Here is a 20,923-nt window from a genome sequence, read left to right on the forward strand (position 1 = left end):
GCTGGGCCAGAGGAGGTTCAGGTTGGATACTGGGGAAAAGTTCTTCCCTGAAGGGCTGATCAGGCCCTGGCACAGGCTGCCCAGGACAGTCGGCATGGAATGGTGGAATCACCACGCCTGAAAGTGTTTAAAATATGTGTGGATGTGGCCCCTGGGGACATGGTTTTACGGTGAATATGGCAATTCTGGGGAGTGGTTGGACTATGTGATCTTAGAGGGCTTTTTCGACCTTAATGATCCTGTGATTCCATGGTTCTCGGTTCGCTGCCGCAGGGCTCTGGAGGCAGAGCCCTCACAGAGCTCTGGGCATGGTGTGAGCTGCTCCTTCCCCTGGTGCTGCTCCTGCCGGGTGAACCCCTGGAACTGGCTCTGCCAGGGCTGCGGGAGCCAAGCTGTGAGCCAGGCACCAGGAGCCTGCTTTAGAATCCAGGATTTTAAAATTCATACTATTTTTGAGCTCTTCCCACACATGCAACTCAACATCTCCAGCAGATCGCCTCCAGCTGACAGCCCTGAGCCGCCTCCGCTCCCCTCCTGCCCTCGAGCTTGCTTCCAAGCCTGCTTGGGGATGAATTTTAAAACCTGAATCCATACAGTCAGGTGCAGAGTCATTGTCAACAACCTGAGATAAATTCCCAGCTAAATGTAGAACAGAGTATGACTTAAGAAACCTGTACATCAAGGTTGAGATATTATCCTGGACTGCAGGCTGATCATTAATTCAAAAGCTTCCTCCTCCAAGAACCAGGGTCACTCTGTTTGAAGGCTGTACATGGAGTGAGAGTTTGGAGGATTTGTTTGACCTCAGACATGCTAAAGAAGCAAATGATTGGCAAGACCCAGCAGGTGGAGATGAGAATCCAGTGTTTGGCAAGGAGGGCAGTTTACCACTACCTTCAGAGCTGGCAGATGCTCTACCAGGGGGGATTTTTGAGTCAGCAGCACTTCATTCTCTAGATACAACTCAAGCAGAAATTGTGCTGGAGGCAGGTACCAGTATGTGTGTGAGACTGCATCATCATCTGCTCCTCTGGGAGCTCTAAGCCAGGAGGGATGTGTGACCAGAGTGTGAGAGCAGACTCATGCATGGGAGATACAGCCTGGAAGAACAGAGGAAAGAGGCAGCACTTGCCTGCTTAGTGCTCTCTGTGCACCTCATTTCCCAGCTGTCAGCCTCTGTGTCCACCTGGTGCTGATTGTCCAAGGCTACAGATGAAATCCCAGATAGTATCAAATGGGAACAATCAGTGGCTCCCCCACCATTTGTAGGGGTGCAGCCTCACCTCAAGTCTGGGGGACAGTTTTGGGCACCACAATATAAGAAGGATCTGAAGTTATTGGAGTGTCCAAAAGAGGGACACAGAAATAGGGAGGGGTCTGGAGGGGCCACACGAGGAGCGGCTGAGGGCACTTGGTCTGTTCACCCTGGAGCCTGAGGTCAGACCCCACTGGGGCTGCAGCTCCTCAGGAGGGGCAGCTCCGATCTCTGCTCCCTGTGACAGGGACAGGACCCCAGGGAACAGCTGGAGCTGGGCCAGGGAGGGTTAGATGGAGATCAGGGAAAGGTCCTGCCCCCAGAGGTGCTGGCACTGCCCAGGCTGCCCAGGGAATGGGCACCGAGGCTGCCAGAGCTGCAGGAGGGTTTGGACAGCGCTGCCAGGGGTGCCCAGCGTGGGATTGTTGGGTGTCTGTGCAGGGCCAGGTGTTGGACTCCATGATTCTTGTGGGTCCTTTCCAGATCAGGTGTTCTATCTATAACTTGATTATTTTTTTCAAGAAAATAAAACTGAGGAAAATTAAGGCAGCCACTGTAAAAATTGCGTATTGAAATTAAACTTTATATCTCAAAGGATGAAAAGCACACCATAATTTACTGTATGTTTGTTAATTAGGTACAAAATCTTATTTGAATGGTGACATATATTGCATTGCTCTCTATATTAATGTTCTGCATATATTATTTATCCTTTTAAATACATATTTTTAATATAGGAAAAAAGAACTAAATAGAGAAATTATCATATTTGTGCAAGCAAGAGCAAGGTGCATCGTAGGGCTCAGAAATAATGTACAAATAAATTCACTGCAGCAATATTCTTTCAGAATAAGCAAGTAAGTAGAGCAGGGGCTTTGAAAAGGAACATGTAATCCCATTTGTGGGAATGCATTTCAACCCCACAGTGGTGATGCTGTCTAGAACACTCTATACAAACACACCATGCTCCAAAGGCATTTCCATGTACCTGGACAAGGCCCTGAGCAGCCTGATGGGATGTTGGTGTTGGCTCTGCTCTGAGTGGGGTGGGACCAGCTCTCTAGGCCTCTGATTTAAGTTGCACTTTGGGTCTGGGTTAATGTCCACAGCCAAGTTCCTTGGCTTGATTGATAGGACCTGTCTGGTCCTTGGAGTGTCCTCTGGGATTGCATAGAAAGGTCCCAGCTGGTGTGGTGCAAGGGAGAAACTTGGGAGAACTTCATCTGTAGCTTCCTTTGGGGTTTTTCCCTCAGACTGGCTTGGACTTAGACACCTCCTGCCACTGGAACAGGGCCAGCCTAGTGAGTGGAGGAGCCACCTGTGCTGTGCCTATTTGAAGAGGCAGTTGGGATGTGGAGGAATGGCTTTTGAAGTCTGTGTTCCATGACTTTTGGGGTGGATGGTACTGAATCTCACCTGCAGCAGAGCTGGTCAGGCCAGCTCTTGTGCCCCAGGACTTCCTGCAGAGTGCTCTGACCCAAACATGGCACTCCCTGGTGACTCAGGTGTTCTGCCAGCCCTGTGCTGGGACATCAGGGACACAGTTCCCAGCATTTGTGGGAACAGTCTTGGCTCTCCAAGGCTGCAGTGTGTCCTGGCTCAGTGTCTCCTCCACAAGCCAGGCTGGGGAACCTGCTGTCACACTGCCAAGCAAACCTGGTTTTCTGCAAATGTGAGTTTGTGCCTGCAGGTCCTGTAGGTTAAGAATACTTAGATGTGATCCCCAGGAAGCACAGCTGCTCTGGCTGTGCCCCAGCCCTCCTTCTCTCAGATGTACTCACTCTTTCTCTTAGAAAGACAAGTCAGACTCTTTTACTTGGGAACAGCAGTGCAGAGCCCAGATGCCCAGTTTCAGGTGTTTTGCATTTGCTGTTTGTGTGGATCATGGTTGGAATCCCTCTCACTCCTCCCTTGCTCCCTTGTCTGCAGCTCACAGGGATAACAGTGCTTGGAGCTGTCATTGCCCAGCAGAGTAACCTGGGGAGGGTTGTTCTCCCACAGCTGTGCACTTGGGAAGGTGGTATGGTTTGGTATGGCTTGGACGAGTGTGAGTCTGCCACAGGGAGGAACAAGGATTTCAGGGAACAGATAGATGGATTTTGGAAGAGCTGAGGTTGCATCCAAGCCACCTTCAGGACCTCACGGAGCCCATGTGACTCGCACTGCACTGTGGTGTTCAAGGAGTGGAAGTGTGCAAGAACTCTGGAGACACAGATCAGATGTGCCCATGAGATAGCAAGGAGAGCTTTGGCGTGAGTACAGGCAGGACCATTACAAACAATTCTCATTGATTAAAAAAAAAAAATATTTGAAATACTTTAGTTATAAAAAGTTTTTTGGAGGCTCATGTACTTCTAGACACAAGACTGATGTCTTTTATTGTTCATTCAGAGAGAAAATGTTTTCTGTTGAAGTTTCTGTTATTAGAAGTTTCCTTTTTCTCTGAGAGTTTTATCCCACGAGAGTTTTTATCCTCCGAGAGTTTTGTCCCATTCTCAGTTCTTTCAGGGCATGCAGAATTGTGGTGCTGTGGGAGAAGAATGGTTCCGGGAAGGCAGAGGAAGAAATGTTGGAATTGGGTTGACTTTAAGTCTCTTATGTCAAAACTAACAAAAGCTACCACCAGATTTGGGAATATATTCTTGAGAACATTCATCCTCTGGAAGATAATCCTCCACCGACCAGAGGCACTCAAAGGCTACTGCCAAGTAACTTCTGGTTTCAGCTCCTGCATGGAGCTGTTCATCTGAGGAGCCTGAGTCTGTTCTCAATTCCTGTGCTGCTCCAGGAGAAAAATTCAGTTACTGCAATTCAGCTCCTGTTGCAAGCCCTGGGTTAAGAAATGTTTCTGTTCTCTTCCAGTCCAGCTACTCAATGGATGTTCTTCAGCTGAAAAGGAAGAGATGATTTCCTGTATCAGAGAAATGGATATTCCTGGAAAAACAGGCCAGTGTGCACCCAGGCTCTCCTTCAAGTCTGAGCAGCAGCAGGGAGCTCTAGATTCTTCTCCAGCAGTGGTTTACCAGTTTGGGATGGGCAAGACTGTTTTGGCTGTGATCATGGAAGAAGCCAGACTCTTTGATCCCTCCCTTCTTACACAGTGGTTTTTAATTTGGCTGCACTGTGGAGCAAGTCAGCTGCATCCCTGCGTGAGAAACTCATGCTCACTGTCAGGGGAGTGGTGGAAGCGGGAACCAGGCTGCGCTGGTGATCTCAGGTGATCTGTTGGGAATTGTTGCAGTCATTAATGGGAATATTTGTTTCAGTTTGCTCCTCCCACGAACTGCAGGGTAGTGTCATCTTCAGCTGTCCACAGTATGGCTGTTCTACCTTTCCATGAGGTCACAGTGACTGTGGTTATCTCATCTTTGCTCTTCACAGCATGTAGTGGGTCCAGTGAATGTGACTTAACAGGGAAAACAGTCAGAAATACATCACTCAGACCTTTAAACCACATCTCTGATCCTTCCCAAAGACACTGTTACATAACCATTATGTAAACTGTCTCCAAAAAATCTAAGAAATGCCTCTTGTAAAAATACCCCACCTCCATCATGGAACTATTGTGAAAACACATAGAGGAGACAAAAAACACTGCCAAGGAGCTATCAAAAGTAAGCCCAAATTCCCACAGAGGAACCATTGTAAACCTAACCATAAAAAATGGAGGGATCATTGTACAAATCCCTTCAAAAGGCCCCCACGAGAATACTTCCAAATATCACACAAAAGATTTTTAATACTGGATGCTTTGTGGGATTTTTTAGTTGTTTTTTTTTTATGGTCCCTTTAATGAGGTGTTTATTGCTATGCTTTGACATTACAGATCACTTCCAAAATGACTTCTATGTGATGTTATTGGGGCAATTTTAGAATCACCAAGATGTTCCTAGTAAATCCATATGGTTTTGACTCTAGGGCAGCTTTACAATTGCATTGATGATTTTCACAATTGTTTCATCAGTGATGCCCTGAGGGCATTTTCTAAATGTCCCTTCAATGGGATCTCTGAGACTTTTGATAAATTTCTTTGCTGGGACCTTAGATCTATGTATTTTCATAACTGCCTCTGGCTGTGGTTTCTGGTGTGCTGTGTCTGTAGTTCAGAATTTTTTCCAGCTTTCAGAGAAGTCACAAAATGGTTGGTTCCTGGGCTGGGACTTTGGAAAATTTTTCAAATTGTTCTGTCCTTTAGGTGAGAGCTTTTAGTAAATTTAAAATGACTTTGGGATATCAAGGTTCTGTAACTGGAGCACGTATTCAGGAATACTGTAAGAGAAGTCTCACAAGGGTGGTCTGAGAAGCACTTTGAAAACTGCCTGTGATGAGCCCAACTTCAGATGGCACGTGTTTGCTGAGGGGTGCATGTGTCATATGGATGGGATCTGCCAGGCATGGTCCCTGAGCCCGAGTGCCAAGGGCACAGCCCCTTGTCCTGGGTGTGGGGACCCGTGGGGACCCGCAGGGCTGTGTGTGTGTGTGTGCGTGTCTGTGTGTGCGTGTCTGTGTGTCTGGGTGTTTATCTGTGACTCTGTGTGTCTGTGTGTGTCTGTATGTCTGTGTGTATCTGTGTTTATCTGTGACTGTGTCTGTCTCTCTGTATGTGTGTATCCATGTGTGTGTCAGCGTGTGTGTGTGTGTATTTATCAGTGTCTGTGTGTGTGTCTCTCTGTGTTGGTGTGTGTGTGTGTGTGTGTGTCTGTGGCGGTGTGTTTCTGTGTCTGTGTGTCTGTGTGTGTGTGTCTCTCTGTGTGTGTGTGTGTGTGTGTGTGTCTCTGGAGGTGTGTCTCTGTGTGTCTCTGTGTGTGAGTGTTTCTGTCTGTCTGTGGCAGTGTGTCTGTGTCAGTGTGTCTGTGTGTGTCTCTGTGTGTCTGTCTGTGTGTCTGTGTGTCTGTCTGTGTGTCAGTGTCTGTGTATGTGTGTGTGTCTGTGTCGGTGTCTGTGTGTGTGTCTGTGTCTGTCTGTGTGTCTCTGTGTGTCTCTGTGTGTGTCTCTGTCTGTGTGTCTGTCTGTCTGTGTGTTTGTGTTGGTGTCTGTGTGTGTGTCTGTGTCTGTCTGTGTGTCTCTGTGTGTGTCTCTGTCTGTGTGTCTGTCTGTGTGTCTGTGGCGGTGTCTGTGTGTGTGTCTGTCTGTGTGTCTCTGTGTGTCTGTCTGTGTGTCTGTGACAGTGTCTCTGTGTGTGTGTGTGTGTGTCTGTGTCGGGGTGTGTGTGTGTGTCTGTCTGTCTGTGTGTCTCTGTGTGTCTGTCTATGTGTCTGTCTGTGGCGGTGTCTCTGTGTGTCTGTGTGTCTGTGTCCGTTTCTGTGTGTGTGTCTGTGTGTCTCTGTGTGTGTGTCTGTGTGTCTGTGGCGGTGTCTGTGTGTGTGTGTGTGTGTGTGTGTCTGTGTCGGGGTGTGTGTGTGTGTGTCTCTGTGTGTCTGTCTGTGGCGGTGTCTCTGTGTGTCTGTGGGTGTGTGTGTGTGTGTGTGTGTCTCTGTGTGTCTGTGTGTCTGTCTGTGGCGGTGTCTCTGTGTGTCTGTCTGTCTGTGTCCGTTTCTGTGTGTGTGTCTGTGTGTCTCTGTGTGTCTCTGTGTGTGTGTCTGTGTGTCTGTCTGTGTGTCTGTGGCGGTGTCTCTCTGTGTGTGTGTGTGTGTGTGTCTGTGTCGGGGTGTGTGTGTGTGTGTCTCTGTGTGTCTGTCTGTGTGTCTGTCTGTGGCGGTGTCTCTGTCTGTCTGTGTGTCTGTGGCGGTGTCTGTGTGTGTGTCTGTCTGTCTGTGTGTCTCTGTGTGTCTCTGTGTGTCTGTCTGTGTGTCTGTGGCGGTGTCTCTGTGTGTCTGTCTGTCTGTATCGGTGTGTCCGTGTGTCGGAGCTGCAGCAGTGCCCGCACACCGCACGAGGGCAGGGGAGCTCCGAGCCCGCCCGGGAGCGGCTCCTGCCGGCGCCAGCGGTGGAGAGCTCCAGAAACTCTGCCTGTGTGCGGGTGTGTGCGACAGTGGCTGGCAAGAACCCTGGGATTTCTTCTGAAATCCCCAAACAGGAGGTAAGGGTCCCTCTAACCTTACCAGGGCAATATTTGAGTGTTACAGAACCACAGAATGCTTTGAGTTGGGATAGACCTTAAAGCTCATCTTGTTCCAGCCCCGCCATGGGATGCCCCCCTGCCTTCCAGGGATCCAGGGGCAGCGACAGCTTCTCTGGGCAGCCTGTGCCAGGGCTTCCCCACCCTCACAGCCAAGAATTCCTTCCCAATATCCCATCTAACCCTGCCCTCTGGCAGTGGGAAGCCATTCCCCGTTGCCCAGATCTTTGTCCACAGTCCCTCTTCAGCTCTCTTAGATCTCCTTTAGGAACGGGAAGGGACTCTAAGAAAAGCCTCCTCCTCTCCAGGCTGAACAGCTCTCCCAGCCTGCCTTCAGAGCAGAGGAGCTCCAGTTCTTGGAGCATCTCCATGGCCTCCTCTGGGCTCTCTGCACGAGCTCCATGTCCTTCCTGTACTGAGGCCCTCAGAGCTGGAAGCAGCACTGCCGCTGGGGTCTCACCTGAGTGGAGCTGAGGAGCAGAATCCCCTCATTTGCTGCCCACACCTCTTTTGGTGCAGCCCAGGACACGGAGGGGTTTCTGGGCTGAAACACAAGTATTGTCGTGTTGTGTCCAGGTTGTTCAGCACTTTGTCCATCTGGAGTGTAGTGTCCAAGGCAGTGTCCTTATTTTGATGTGAGAGCACCTAAGATCCTTATTGAATATGGTGGGATGGCTGTGGAAGCATGTCCTTCCTGCTGTAGGGCAGGTGTGCTGTAGGGCTCCTGTGTTCTTTATCTGTTTCCTGAGGCTGAATTCCCAGACATCAGCACTGGAAGGACTGCACAGCACAAGGGAGGGGTGATCTACCAGCAGCACCAAGCAGTACTGGCAGCTGTGGGATCTGGGAATTGTTGGTGTTCATGTCCCTAGGGCTTGGTGTGGGCCTGTGCCACTCCCTGCAGAGCCCACCTGCTGGCTGCCATAGCAGGCACTGGAGCTGCTGCCACTGGGACCAGTCTCTTTTCACCTTCTGCCACACACTGAACCTTTGTTTTCTGATTCATAACCTGTTTTACCTGACTTTGCTCCCAATTGCCATGTGTTGTACCTTAGGGACATCTACTCACCTCTTGTGATTGGGCACCCAGAGGAGACCGTATCCCTGATGGCTTGTGAGGAAGTGACTGTGGGACCCAACATGTCTCTGCCTCTTGCCTTCACCTTTCTGGAATGGGTTTTCATCCAAATCGAGACCTTCTGTTTCACAAACACCCCTCAGTCTGTGTCCCTTTCCTACAATACCGTGACGTGTGTGACCTGTACTCCTCCCCTTCCATGCCCCTTGCTGGTAAGGGAGGGTTGGAGGGCCAGACTTAGGAGTCCAAGTGATCATATGGGACAAGTAGTAAAGAGAGAAGGATGACACTGTACTTAAAAGGCTAAAACAAGAGGTCCAGAGTGGGGGTAATGCACAGGAATGTCCCCAGCTTTCCCCACAGTCCTAGGGTGGGTCTGGTGCATCCTGCCCAGATGGGAGAACACACAGAAAGTAATTATGTAATTATTTAAAAATGAAGGAAAATCAGATCCTGTAGTTCAGAGGAGCTTTTTTTGCTCTCCTCCTCCTGCAACTCTTCATTGTTCTGGACCCAAATGCAATTGATGCTGAAAACATAATTTTGTAAGCTTCAGACAAAAATGTTTGTGAAGACCAAAGTCTCAGTTACTAAAATCATCCCTTGATCTCAGAAAGGTTGCAATAAGTAATACATCCCAAAGTTGGGGTGAGAAAAACCTCTTTCCCACAGACCTTTGTGTTCATATGTTAATTCCCTCCAAGTTCCATTGTCCTATTGGCTCATTGGCTCTGACCTGTTCAGCCTCCATTTCTAGTTACGTATATCCTCTAGAATGTTCTCCCTTCCCTGAATCCCCATTGGTCCTGTTTTACCACATTTCTCCTCCCTGCCAATCCCCAATGTCCCCAGTCCCCAATTCCCTGTCCCTTTCTCCTCCTTTGCACCTCTTTGCCCTACTCCCATTTGGCCCCAACCCTCTGGACTGCCCCCTCTTACCCCATATATAATCCTGGATCCTCAACCCATCCCGGTTCTTGTCCCTGTACTATCTTCAGAGCTGTATTCTAGTGTTCAATAAACCAGCATTTGGATTTTCCAGCAGGAACCCATCCCAACACCATCCTTTGTTGGCCTTTAGTGGTTTTGTGCTCCAGGCCTGAACGCAGAGTCTGCCTGGGGGAACTGTTTGTAGCGTGTTGCTACAGATTTCATAGGTTGGAAGATGCAGACAAAAAAGCTGAAAGAGCCTCACCATCAGGTGTAATGGTGATTGAATTTCTGATGGATGTGCTGGGCAGCTCAGCTAGGGGAGGTGATGGGCTGTGACAGGAGTAAGGAAGAGCTGGTTGAGGATGTGATGGTTGATGGCAGTTTTGGCTGCTAGACTCACAGCTTGTGGATTTTAGAGAAATTAGGAGGGCAAGCGGCAGAATAACAATTCTAACACCAGGAAATCAGACTTTGGTGTACTTAGGGGTTATTTTACTGTCAGAGGGCCTCTCAGAAAAGCTGCTCAGTCTTCAAGGATGACCTCCCCAAACAGCGTAAAGGCTCAGACTGGTCTGCAGGCAGCCAAGCCACCATGGTAGGAGGCCAGAGTGATTGAACAGGGAGCTCATGGCTAAACTAAACTAAAAAAATCCCACATTAAGTGCACAGAAAGTGAAAGCCAGGATGAGCAGCCCAGGAGGAACACAAAGGCATCATTTGAGTGTGTGGGGGTGGAGTTAGGAAATCTCCTCCTGCAGAATGGGCATGATAAGGGTTCCAAGCTTCCCTAGCATGGCCTCCCTGGTACCCAGACAGAGCTCAGGAGAGAGAGGTAAATTAGAGGAAGAGAGAATTGCAGGTTATGTAAGGAAACTGGATGTAGACAACCCTGTAAGACCATACAGTCTGTACCGAGGGTCTTGAGGGAGCCAGCTGAAGTCATTGCAGGGTTATCCCACAGCACCTTTGAAAACTCTTGGCAGCTGTGGAAGGGTTCTGATGATTGCCATGAAGAAGGCCAGTGTCATACCCTTCTGCAAAAAGCACAAAAAGAAGGTTCAGAACTTCCTCACCTCAGTCCTGGGAAAGTTTTGTAGTAAATAGATCCTCCTTAAAACCACGTCCAAGAATGTGAGGGCACTGAAAGGACAGGCAGGGAACTGAGAACAGTCTGTGTGGCTTTACTAAAGGTGGACTTTTCCAGCTGCCTGTGTGGATGGAGGGTCAGAAGGTGCTGCTTCTCCTGGCCCTGGCAGGGTTCCTGACACAGTTTCCTGTGTGATGTTGCTGCAGTGAGGTCAGCCCTATACTGGGCTGTGTTGGTGCAGCTGGCATGTGGAGGGAAGTGTGTCTTTGTCCCTGTGTGGTACCTAGGAGGTCACACCTGATGTGCTATGTCCATTTTGGGCTTCCCCGTGGAGGGGCACATATTGTAGGGTCAACACAGGTGGCTGGGATTGAAGCACAGGAAAAATGAGAGGCTGACAGAGCTGGTTTCAGCTGGGGGAGGGAGGACAAAGGGGACATCTTGCTGTCTGCTATTGCCTAATGAGTGGCCATGTCAGAGGGGCACATTGGAAAGGCAAGAGGGAATTTAAGCAAGGGAAGTTCTGCTGCAGAAGTTTTCCCATTTGAGTGGTGTAGTTCTGGGACAGGTCCTGGGAAGCTGGGAGAATCTTCATCCGTGATGAGCTCAGAATTTACCAGAAGGTGCTGAGCAGCCTGTTCTGGCCTTGGGATTATCCTGGCTATGGGGAAGGGATTAGACTGGAGCCTTCCAGAGGGCTATTCTGACCAAAATTGTTTTAGATTTCTTTTATCTCTCTGCATAAAGAGCTGTATTTGAGTTTAATCTATGCATCCTCTTGAGGACATAAATGTTCCAGTATTTATTTTGTATATAGGTTTTGTATATTGTATGATATGATAAGATTATTATATATTATATTATATTATATTATATTATATTATATTATATTATGTTTTTTAATATTTTACTTTGCCCTGTGTAGAAGCTCTCCAAGATCCTTTGGACAGGCTGGCTGCAGTTAGAGCATCTGGGACATCTGGGATAGTCTAAATTATTTCAAAATAATAAATTGCCACTAAGAGATGTTCTGTCTGGTACTGCTGTTTTTACTAACGTTTTGCTTTCTTTACATAGGGATAGTGCTCCAAAATCCTTCTGTAGTTCACCAGAGCCAGGTGAAATTTCCTTTAGCTGTGTTTTGCAACCCTGAATGCTTTACATTGTATTTTCTAAACCAGTCTGTGTTTTAGTGTCAGATAATAAGGTCCAGGGAATATGGAGCTAGGTCAGTTCACTTTTTATTTGTTCATTAACAAAAAGGTCTGGATGGAAGTGAAATAAAACTAAAAAGGCAAATGTTTCTCTGCCTGTACATCATTGAAAAAGCTGATGCTTTGAGAATCTTGATATCTGCAAAATTCTTCTGTAAAGATTTCTCAGTTGCTATTGGATTCTGGACACCTGCTTCCTCTAGACTAAAATAGTAATGCCCACCTTGTACAGGTTTCATTAAGAAAGCCATAAGGGCTTTTCTTTTGCCTGTAGCATTGTGATAGACCTGTTACTGTGCACTGAGTGATGGGGTTGTTGGGGTGGGAAATGGATAGGAGGCCTTTTATGCAGGAAAGATTGCTGCCATCATGTGTTTTAAAGTTTTATGGGGCTATAGGCAATAGAAGTTATAATTCTTCTATAAGTAATACCTCCTGTCCCTGAAATTCTGGTAAATAGGAGATCACATTGAATAGGAAAAATGAACTCACCAGAAAATGAAGTTCCCCAATACTACGGATTGTTGGAAAATGAAGGGGTTTTTTTCCACTCTTTATTTTAATTTCTCAAGATCCATCCCATGGAGGTGTGCACCTAGAGCCCCCACAGGCTTTGCCAGAAGGTTGAGCATGCCTGTCTTTGATGGCTGTCTTGCTTGTGAGGTTGGTCTGCAGGTCTGAGCCTCTCCTGTCTGATCCAAGGGAGTGAGAAAAGCTGCAGGAGGCTGTTATCTCCTGGCAGCTTCTCTGCACTCATGGGTATCACCGTGGCCCTGCAATTCCCCGTGGTCCATATGAGATGGCAGTGTAATCTGGGAAGGGCCATGCAGCAGGTTCTGCAGGCACACCCACTGTGCATTTCTGCTGGGATGACAGTCTGGGGACAGGACTGAACAGCCGGGGGCCCCAGGGCAGTTTGAGTGTTTTCTGGCTGGGGAGAGGCAGAACCACATTGGAGGGGACAGAGTCATTGCCCCCAGCTTGCTGGGAGCAGTGGGTGTGCCCAGCCTGAGCTACCTGGGTCCCCTGAGTTAGCCAAGATCCAATTTCTTTTCTTCTTTCCCCTTTCAAATCTGGAAACTCTTCATCCTGCACTGGAATGGCCTGGACTCAATAAGGCTGGTAAAATTAATCTCATCCAGCTCAGCAGCCTTTAGCTAACACTCTTTGACACTCTTTGTTCCTTGTGTCTGACTGAGCTCTAACTTCTGGTAAGTTCTGGTGTTTTTTTGTTTTTTTGTTTTTTGTTTTTTTTTTTCCCCTTTTCAGAAACCTTTTCTGGAGCAAAAATGTCATATAAAAAAAAAGCACTTTCAGTTGGAAGGACCTGTTTCTGGAAGGTGAACTGCCTCTCACCCCATGGTGTGCACATGGTGAGGCAGCTGCAATTTCTGCCATTATTTTGAGCATGTGGAAGGCATTTAGAGGTGAGGATTGGATCCTTGGGCACAGTGTTTGGAACACAGACCCTCAGTTGAGGATGAAGCACTTTATATGCTGATTTCTTCCTCTTTTTCACTTGGTTGATAAATTCACTTCACTATAAGCTCTCCAAGGCTTTGTTAACAGCAGTCATTAAACATTGCTAGGAAGGAGGAAAAAGGGCTTTGAGAATGTGTCTGTCCTGATCACTGATGAGGCCATGACAGAGCAGGTATTCAGGTGGAGGAAGCTGCTGCTAAGAGCTGGCAAAGAGATCCCTGAGCATGTGAAATGTCAGAAGCCAGGAGCAGGCACTTGAGGGAGGTAAGGCAGAAGCTTCAGTTAAGTTAGAGAAGGGAATACCTCCTGCCAGAGCTGCTGTGTAGAGTGGGGTAAGGCTCTGTGGGTCACTTGGGACAGGGGATTTAGCATCTGTTCCTCATAATCTGTTCCACAGACCTCAAGGGCTTTCCTTCTCCAACACTTCTTCTTATGATGTGCCTCTCTAGACTTCTATGCAGGTGATCTTTAAGGTCTCTTCCAACCCAAACCATTCCATGATTTTATGATTTTCTCTCTGCCCTCTTCCCTTATACTGACTGCTAAAGATATCTGTAGCTGCCTGTGGATAAGGGAGATGAGGAGATATGGAATGGCCTGTGCAGTACAACTTCTCTGATGCAAAGTCTTTCTGCTGTTTCTTGCTCACGTGGGAGGATGAAGAAGGTGGTGGTGTAGCATGTGTGGTGTCTGGCTGTGGCTTCCCAACTTTGTGTTCTGCTGTTGTTTGAGGACTGGAATTTTCAGATAAACCTGCAAGAGAAGGGGCTTTCCAAAAATCCTAACCTTGGTGCACTCATTCCATGGAGATCTGGAGGACAGGTGAGGGCTTCTGTGGGATGTGAGTAGAATCCAAAGGATCAGGCTACAGTTCAGCCTCCGGAGCAGCCACCACTGACAGGATTGGCCTGGCAGACAATCCACTCAGTGCCTGTGGCACTGGAGCTGCAGTGGAGCTGCAGGTTGAGCTCTGGGGGCCAGGGCGCAAGGCAAGAAGCTGTGAACTGCTGACCCTTTGCACACCAAAGGGCCCAGGGTCCTGTGGCCAGGCCAAGGACTTGGACACTCAGAGACATGGCAGGAGCCAAGGACCCCCAGCCTTTCCTGTCCTTAGACTGTGATGGGATAAAAGCCCAGGGTTATCTTTGTTTGGGGTGCCTCCTCAGATGCCCCAGCTCAAGCTGTTAGTTTGTTATTTAGCTATTGCACGAGGATTAAATTCTTTTAAGGATCTGGACATTTGAGACTCTCATGGAGTCCTCTGATGGGAAACCCAGGATGGAGCTGGTGAGAAAGTCTGGAGTGACTTGGTGAGTGTGGGAGTGCAGCTGCAGAGGGGTCTCGGTCCCAGCTTGGGTGGTGGGACAGTGACAGCCAGTGGCTCCTGGATGTTCAGGGCAGTTCCCTGACCAGGCCCAGCCTCTGTGTGATGGGCAGGTGCTCTCTTGGGAATTGCCATTCTTTTCCCATTGGCCTTGTGAGTGCATCCCCATCCCCACCTGTGCTCCCTGCAGGGCACACAGGGCCCCACATCTCCTCAGCCTGCTCCAGTAATGCTCTGTGTCTTGGAAAGGCTCTGGAGCAGCCTCACAGTCAGCTCAAACCCCTTGTTCCCTGCAGGCCTCTGGGGTTCTGGGTTCTTCCTTATTCATAGAATCACAGAATCATTAATGTTGGAAAGGATCTCAAGGTCATCAAGTCCAACCTGTGCCGAATCCCCACCTTGTCACCAAGTCCAGATTTCCTGGATTGCAAGATAAGTGTGTTTGCTATCCCCATCTGTCAGAGGTGGGGCAGTTATCTTCTGTTCATTGGGCACTTTTCTTTATCTCTCCCACAACCAATCCTCCCTCTATGAGAACTCTTCTGTTAATGGGCCAGTGAGTGTCCCTGCATGGCTGAAAAAATTCCATCATCCATGGGGAGATGCTCTGCCCAGGGGAGCAGCCAAGCATTCCTACCTGGATCCAATCTGACCTGAGAACAGCACAGCAGCCTTTGCCCCCTGCATTCCCAGAGGAGCAGCTTTCTTCCCCCTGCATTCCCAGAGGAGCAGCTTTATTCCCCCTGCATTCCCAGAGGAGCAGCTTCCTTCCCCCTGCATTCCCAGAGGAGCAGCTTCCTTCCCCTGCATCCCCAGAGGAGCAGCTTCCTTCCCCCTGCATTCCCAGAGGAGCAGCTTTCTTCCCCCTGCATTCCCAGAGGAGCCCAGGCCCATCTCCCCCAGTCCTGGAGCTCCAGAGGAAAACTCCCCCCTTGTGCAGGATCCTGCTCCAGCAGAAGCACAGCTGGCACTGCAGGAGGGCTGAGCCCCCCTGGGATGGGGCTGAGCCACCTCCCTGACCCACAGGGGACAGGGCTGCTCTGACTCTGGCACTGTTGTTTTGTATTACTGCATTGTTTATTTTATTTATTTTTAAATTGTCTTCCCTAATAACTATTATTCCTGCTCTCATATTTTTACCTGAGAGCCCCTTAATTTCAAAATTATAACAATTCGGAGGGAGGGGGTTTACATTTTCCATTTCAGGGGATGCTGCTGGCCTCCTTAGCAGACTGGCTTTTCCAAACAAGGCACTAGAGCACTCAGTGCCACTCCCACATGTTCTTTGAACACCTGCAGGGATGAGGACTCTGACCCTCCCTGGGTAGCCCCTTCCAGTGTTTAACAAATCTTTAAGGAAAGAAATCCCTCCTGATGTCCTGTTGCAGTAAGGTAGAAAAAATATAAAAGAAAGGCCTCATAAAATCAGGCCTGCTCTGTTAGATCAATCGCTTGCCTGTCATTTCTTCTAAGTTAAGCTAGTACTTTGCAAGTTCCCATGTGAAAACAATCCTGGTGTGAACAGTTTATTAACATAACAATCTATTCCTGGGTGAAAAAAAACCTGCATAAATATTAAATCTATCCCATGAGAATCAGTGAAGAAAATATGTAAACCATTTAAGAGTAGAGAGATTTGATGGATGAGTTAAATACCTTTTACTAACCAATGAAGTAATTGGCAAGAAAACTACTGACCAATTGGAGTCACACACAAGGTCTGCAATACTGTATAAAAAACAGTTATGTGAATAAAGAATGGGCTTTTTCCATCATGAAGAATATGGAGTCGCACCTGATTTATTCCCATAATGTCCAATTTGAACCTCCCATGGTGATCCAGCACCTCAAGGTCTTTCCTGAAGTGAAGGGCCCAGCACTTGTCAAAAGAGAGAATTGGGACTCTTTGAAGCTTTGCTCACTCAATTCACACCGGACACCTTCAGATGTGCAGGGCAATTTTGTTCCTCTTATAAGTGATTTTTTTCTGTGTAGGGTGATGAGGGATGTACGTAGCAGGAATGGATTGTCAGAAACAAGACTGAGATGCCAGAGGAAGAAGTGATGTAGTAAACACAGAGAGATGGGGATGAATGGAGGGTTTTAACAACCAGGCAGTCATGGCAAGGCAGGGGAAGGTAAGCCAGGCTCAGGAGCTGGAACATGCTTTGCCTTAATGTGTCTTTTCCCATGTAACTGTGCTCATTGAGACATTGCCCTCACTGTCTTCCTCAAATGTCTCCAATGTGGTGACAAAAGAAAATGTAAAATTCCAGCTGTGGAATTTTCCAAACCATGAGTTTAAATAAAAGGGGAGAAGTAAGGGGGAAAATAAAGGTCTAAATGTGAGAGTGGGAGAAGGAAGAGGAGAGGTGGGTTAGCAGGGTTAGGCAAGGAAAATAATCCAGTTATTTTAATTGATTAACTCAATTGGCAAAATTGCAAGAGAAAACCAGAAGATTAAAAGCATAAAAGGCTTTTTTGTCCCCTGAGGGCTTGGAGTAAAACAACTGCAGAATTTTTGGTGCAATTGTTTTTTGTTTGTTGACTGGTTTCATGAGGCAGTACAGCAAAGGGGAGGAAGAACCCAGCTGTGTAGGAGCCAAAACTTCTTCTGGGCACCCCTTGAACCTCAGTGGCAACCTTGGACTCAATATATCATCTGCTTCAGCATTAGATTTGCTTTAGCTGTGTTGCTGAAGGCTGTAGTTTCCTGAACAGTTGATTTTGGAAAAAGTTTTCATTGCCACCCAAACAACTCATCTGGTTCCTTCCTCCTCTCTTTGCCTGGTTCAGAGAAGTATCCATGATGAAAGTGGCTGTTGTTGTTGTCTAGAATTAACATAAAACTTTTCCTAGGTGGTGTGCAATGGCTGCTGGATTTTATAGCTGGACTGGCAGCAATTCAGGATCAGCTCTTCCCACACACTCTGGTGTAAACATAGATATAGAATGATGTTTTTTGAGAGGAGCAAGTTTTTGCCTCTACTCACCAAGTTCATGGCCCTCTGCTGTCTCCTACAACTTCTAAAATGTATACTTCAGTTATAAGTGTTAAAATTATTGTTTTTGTTATTATTATTCCTCAGTGTTTGGGGTCAAGTACTATGCTTGGATGAGAACAACTGTGCATCTCCCTCTGCTTCTCCCCTGTGCCTCTGCAATGTGGTGGGGAGTCCTGGACACGAGGCTGGGCTGGGAGTGTGCTGGACAACGGCAGGATCGGCACCATGGGCCGTGCTCTACAGGCTGGAAGATTTCTTTGTCTCTAAAGTTATCCCAGGTTGCTGGATAAGGAAGTGAGACAATATCCCAAAGAATCAAAACTCCCCAAGCAAAGAAAATGCTGTTACCAGGAGCAGGAGGAAATGTGAGATTAGTTTGTAGATGGCTTTTCTGTCAACTTGATTTGCACTTCACAAGTATCACTTAATTGGTGTAAAGAAGTAGATCTTATAATATTTCTGTGATGTGAGTGGTTGGCCAGTCTCCTCTGGTTTTGGTTGTTGTTGCTGTGTGTCAGGCACTACCTTCAAACCTTGTGTTCCTTATGATGACAGCATCTCCCATGTCCCTTGGTCCTGCTCTTTATTTGGTATTTCAGAATGCTTAGAAAAGGAATAAATAAAAATTGGATTCTGTTTGTTCTGATGGTCACAAGTCCCTGTGCTGATGATGTCATAAATGAAGGAACAGTTCCTTAGCACTGCTGGAGTACTTCAGCAGCCCGGCATTTCACTCTGCTATTTTTGGGTGATGGAAACCACACTGAGTAATGAAAGATCAGGTTTGATTTCTTAATAGTGAAAAGATGTCCCATTACTCTGCATGTTTTGGGCACTGAAAGGCCTGGCTATAGCATGCCTGCTTCTCTGGAGTTCTGTCTTGGTTTGAAGAGCCAGGTGTCTGTTAAGGAAGGCAGGAGCCTCCCTTGAAATGGAAAATGTAAACCCCCTCCCTCCAAATTATTATAATTTTGAAATTAAGAGGTTCTTAGATAAAGATATGGAAATAGGAATAACAGTTCTTTATTAGGAAAACTAATAATACAAATATAATAGTACAAAAAAGAAAACAAACCAGTGCCAGAGTCAGAACATGCCCTGAGCCCCTGTGGGTCAGGGAGTGGCTCAGCCCCATCCCAGGGGGGCTCAGCCCTCCTGCAGTGCCAGCTGTGCTTCTGCTGGAGCAGGATCCTGCACAAGGGGGGAGTTTTCCTCTGGAGCTCCAGGGCTGGGGGAGATGGGCCTGGGCTCCTCTGGGAATGCAGGGGAAGAAAGCTGCTCCTCTGGGAATGCAGGGGGAAGAAAGCTGCTCCTCTGGGAATGCAGGGGGAAGAAAGCTGCTCCTCTGGGAATGCAGGGGGCAAAGGCTGCTGTGCTGTTCCCAGGTCAGATTGGATCCAGGTAGGAATGCTTGGCTCCTCCCCTGGGCAGAGCATCTCCCCATGGATGATGGAATTTTCTCAGCTGTGCAGGGACACTCACTGGCCATGGACAGAAGATAATTAATAATTAATGGCCATGAACAGCAGAGATCTCGTGGAGGGCGGATTGGTTATGGGAGAGATAAAGAGAAGTGCCCAATGAACAGCAGAGAACTGCCTCAGCTCTGACAAATGGGAATACAATGCACATCTGTCTTCGTTAGACAAGACAGGAGTCTGTGAAAGAGGGCAAAGCCTCCTGTGCAATGGAGAACGGCAAACCCCCCTCCCTCTGAATTACGAGGATCTTTAAATTAAAAGGCTCTCAGGCAAAGATATGGGAGTGGGAGTAACAATTCTTTACTAGGAGAAAACTAGACAACAATTTAAAAAGGAAAATGCAATCGGTACAAACAAAACTAGTGAAAGAAAAAGTCTAGAACCTGAGGAATGCCAGTATCAGGTTTTGCTGGGACAATTGCTTTCCCTTGCAATAGTTGATGAGTTGCAGCTGAAGTGGTGATCTTTAGAAGGGTATAATTTTCCTCTGAAGATCTGGTGGCAGTGGGGGCCGGTCTTCCTCTGCGCCGGGGTTGCCTCTGAGCTCCGCTGCCGTCGCCTCTGCGCGCCGGCTGCTTCGCTGCGGGTGCCGCCGAAGAGAGAGCGAGAGGGAGCTGCTTTCCCCGGGAATCCCGCGAAGAGAGAGAGAGCTGCTTCTCTCGGAGTCCCGCAAAGAAGAGGGAGAGCTGCTTCTCTCGGAGTCCCGCAAAGAAGAGGGAGAGCTGCTTCTCTCGGAGTCCCGCAAAGAAGAGGGAGAGCTGCTTCTCTCGGAGTCCCGCAAAGAAGAGGGAGAGCTGCTTCTCTCGGAATCCCGCGAAGAGAGAGCGAGAGAGCTGCTTCCCCCCTCTGGGTGGGACCCCTCACGGCGTTACATTTTTTCAGCCTTTCATTGAATCAGTCAAAGGTGTATACACAAACCATTGTCTCTGAGAGAGATAACAAAAAACCTGTCCAACCGGTTCGCCTTCGACAGATGGCAAATGGAATACAAGCTTATCTTACAACCCAGGACATTATCCACCCCTTATTCTATTTCCATCTGCACACCATGAAATCTTACACCCAGTTCTCTCTTAAGACTAAGTTTCCCTGTGGTACACAGCGGGTCTCCCCATCTTCCTGCATTACCCACCAAGTGTAACCAGGTCCTTGAGCAAAGACAATCCCACGAATGGGTTGGTCTTTGCCTGAGGTGGGATTAATCCAAACAGTTTTCCCTAAAATACCTTTCATATGTACTACAGGGACCTTATCTCCATCTACTGCGTGTAAGGGTTCTGACTGAGCAGGGCCAGCTCGATTGACAGACCCCCGGGTGTTGACCATCCAGGTTGCTTTTGCCAGGTTAATTTCCCAGTTTCTAAATGTTCCCCCACCGAGTGCCTTCAGGGTAGTCTTAAGGAGTCCGTTGCACCGTTCAACTTTGCCGGCAGCTGGAGCATGATAGGGAATATGATATATCCATTCGATACCATGTTCTCTGGCCCAGGTGTTGATAAGGCTGTTCTTGAAATGGGTGCCGTTGTCAGACTCAATTCTCTCAGGGGTGCCGTGTCTCCACAGGACTTGTTTTTCCAAGCCTAAGATGGTGTTCCGGGCAGTGGCATGAGGTACAGGGAAAGTCTCCAGCCATCCAGTGGTGGCTTCTACCATGGTCAGCACGTAGCGCTTGCCTTGGCGTGTCTGGGGCAGTGTGATGTAGTCAATCTGCCAGGCCTCCCCATACTTGTACTTGGACCACCGCCCACCATACCATAGGGGCTTCACCCTCTTGGCCTGTTTGATGGCAGCACACGTCTCACAGTCATGGATAACCTGGGAAACACTGTCCATGGTTAGATCCACCCCTCGGTCTCGTGCCCACTTGTAGGTGGCATCTCTGCCCTGATGACCTGAGGCATCATGAGCCCATCGAGCCAGGAACAACTCCCCCTTATGGTGCCAATCTAAGTCTATCTTTGACACCTCTATTTTTGCTGCCTGATCTACCTGCTCGTTGTTCCGGT

The sequence above is a fragment of the Lonchura striata genome, chromosome 30, assembly GCF_046129695.1.
Source record: "Lonchura striata isolate bLonStr1 chromosome 30, bLonStr1.mat, whole genome shotgun sequence".
Lineage (NCBI taxonomy): Eukaryota > Metazoa > Chordata > Aves > Passeriformes > Estrildidae > Lonchura > Lonchura striata.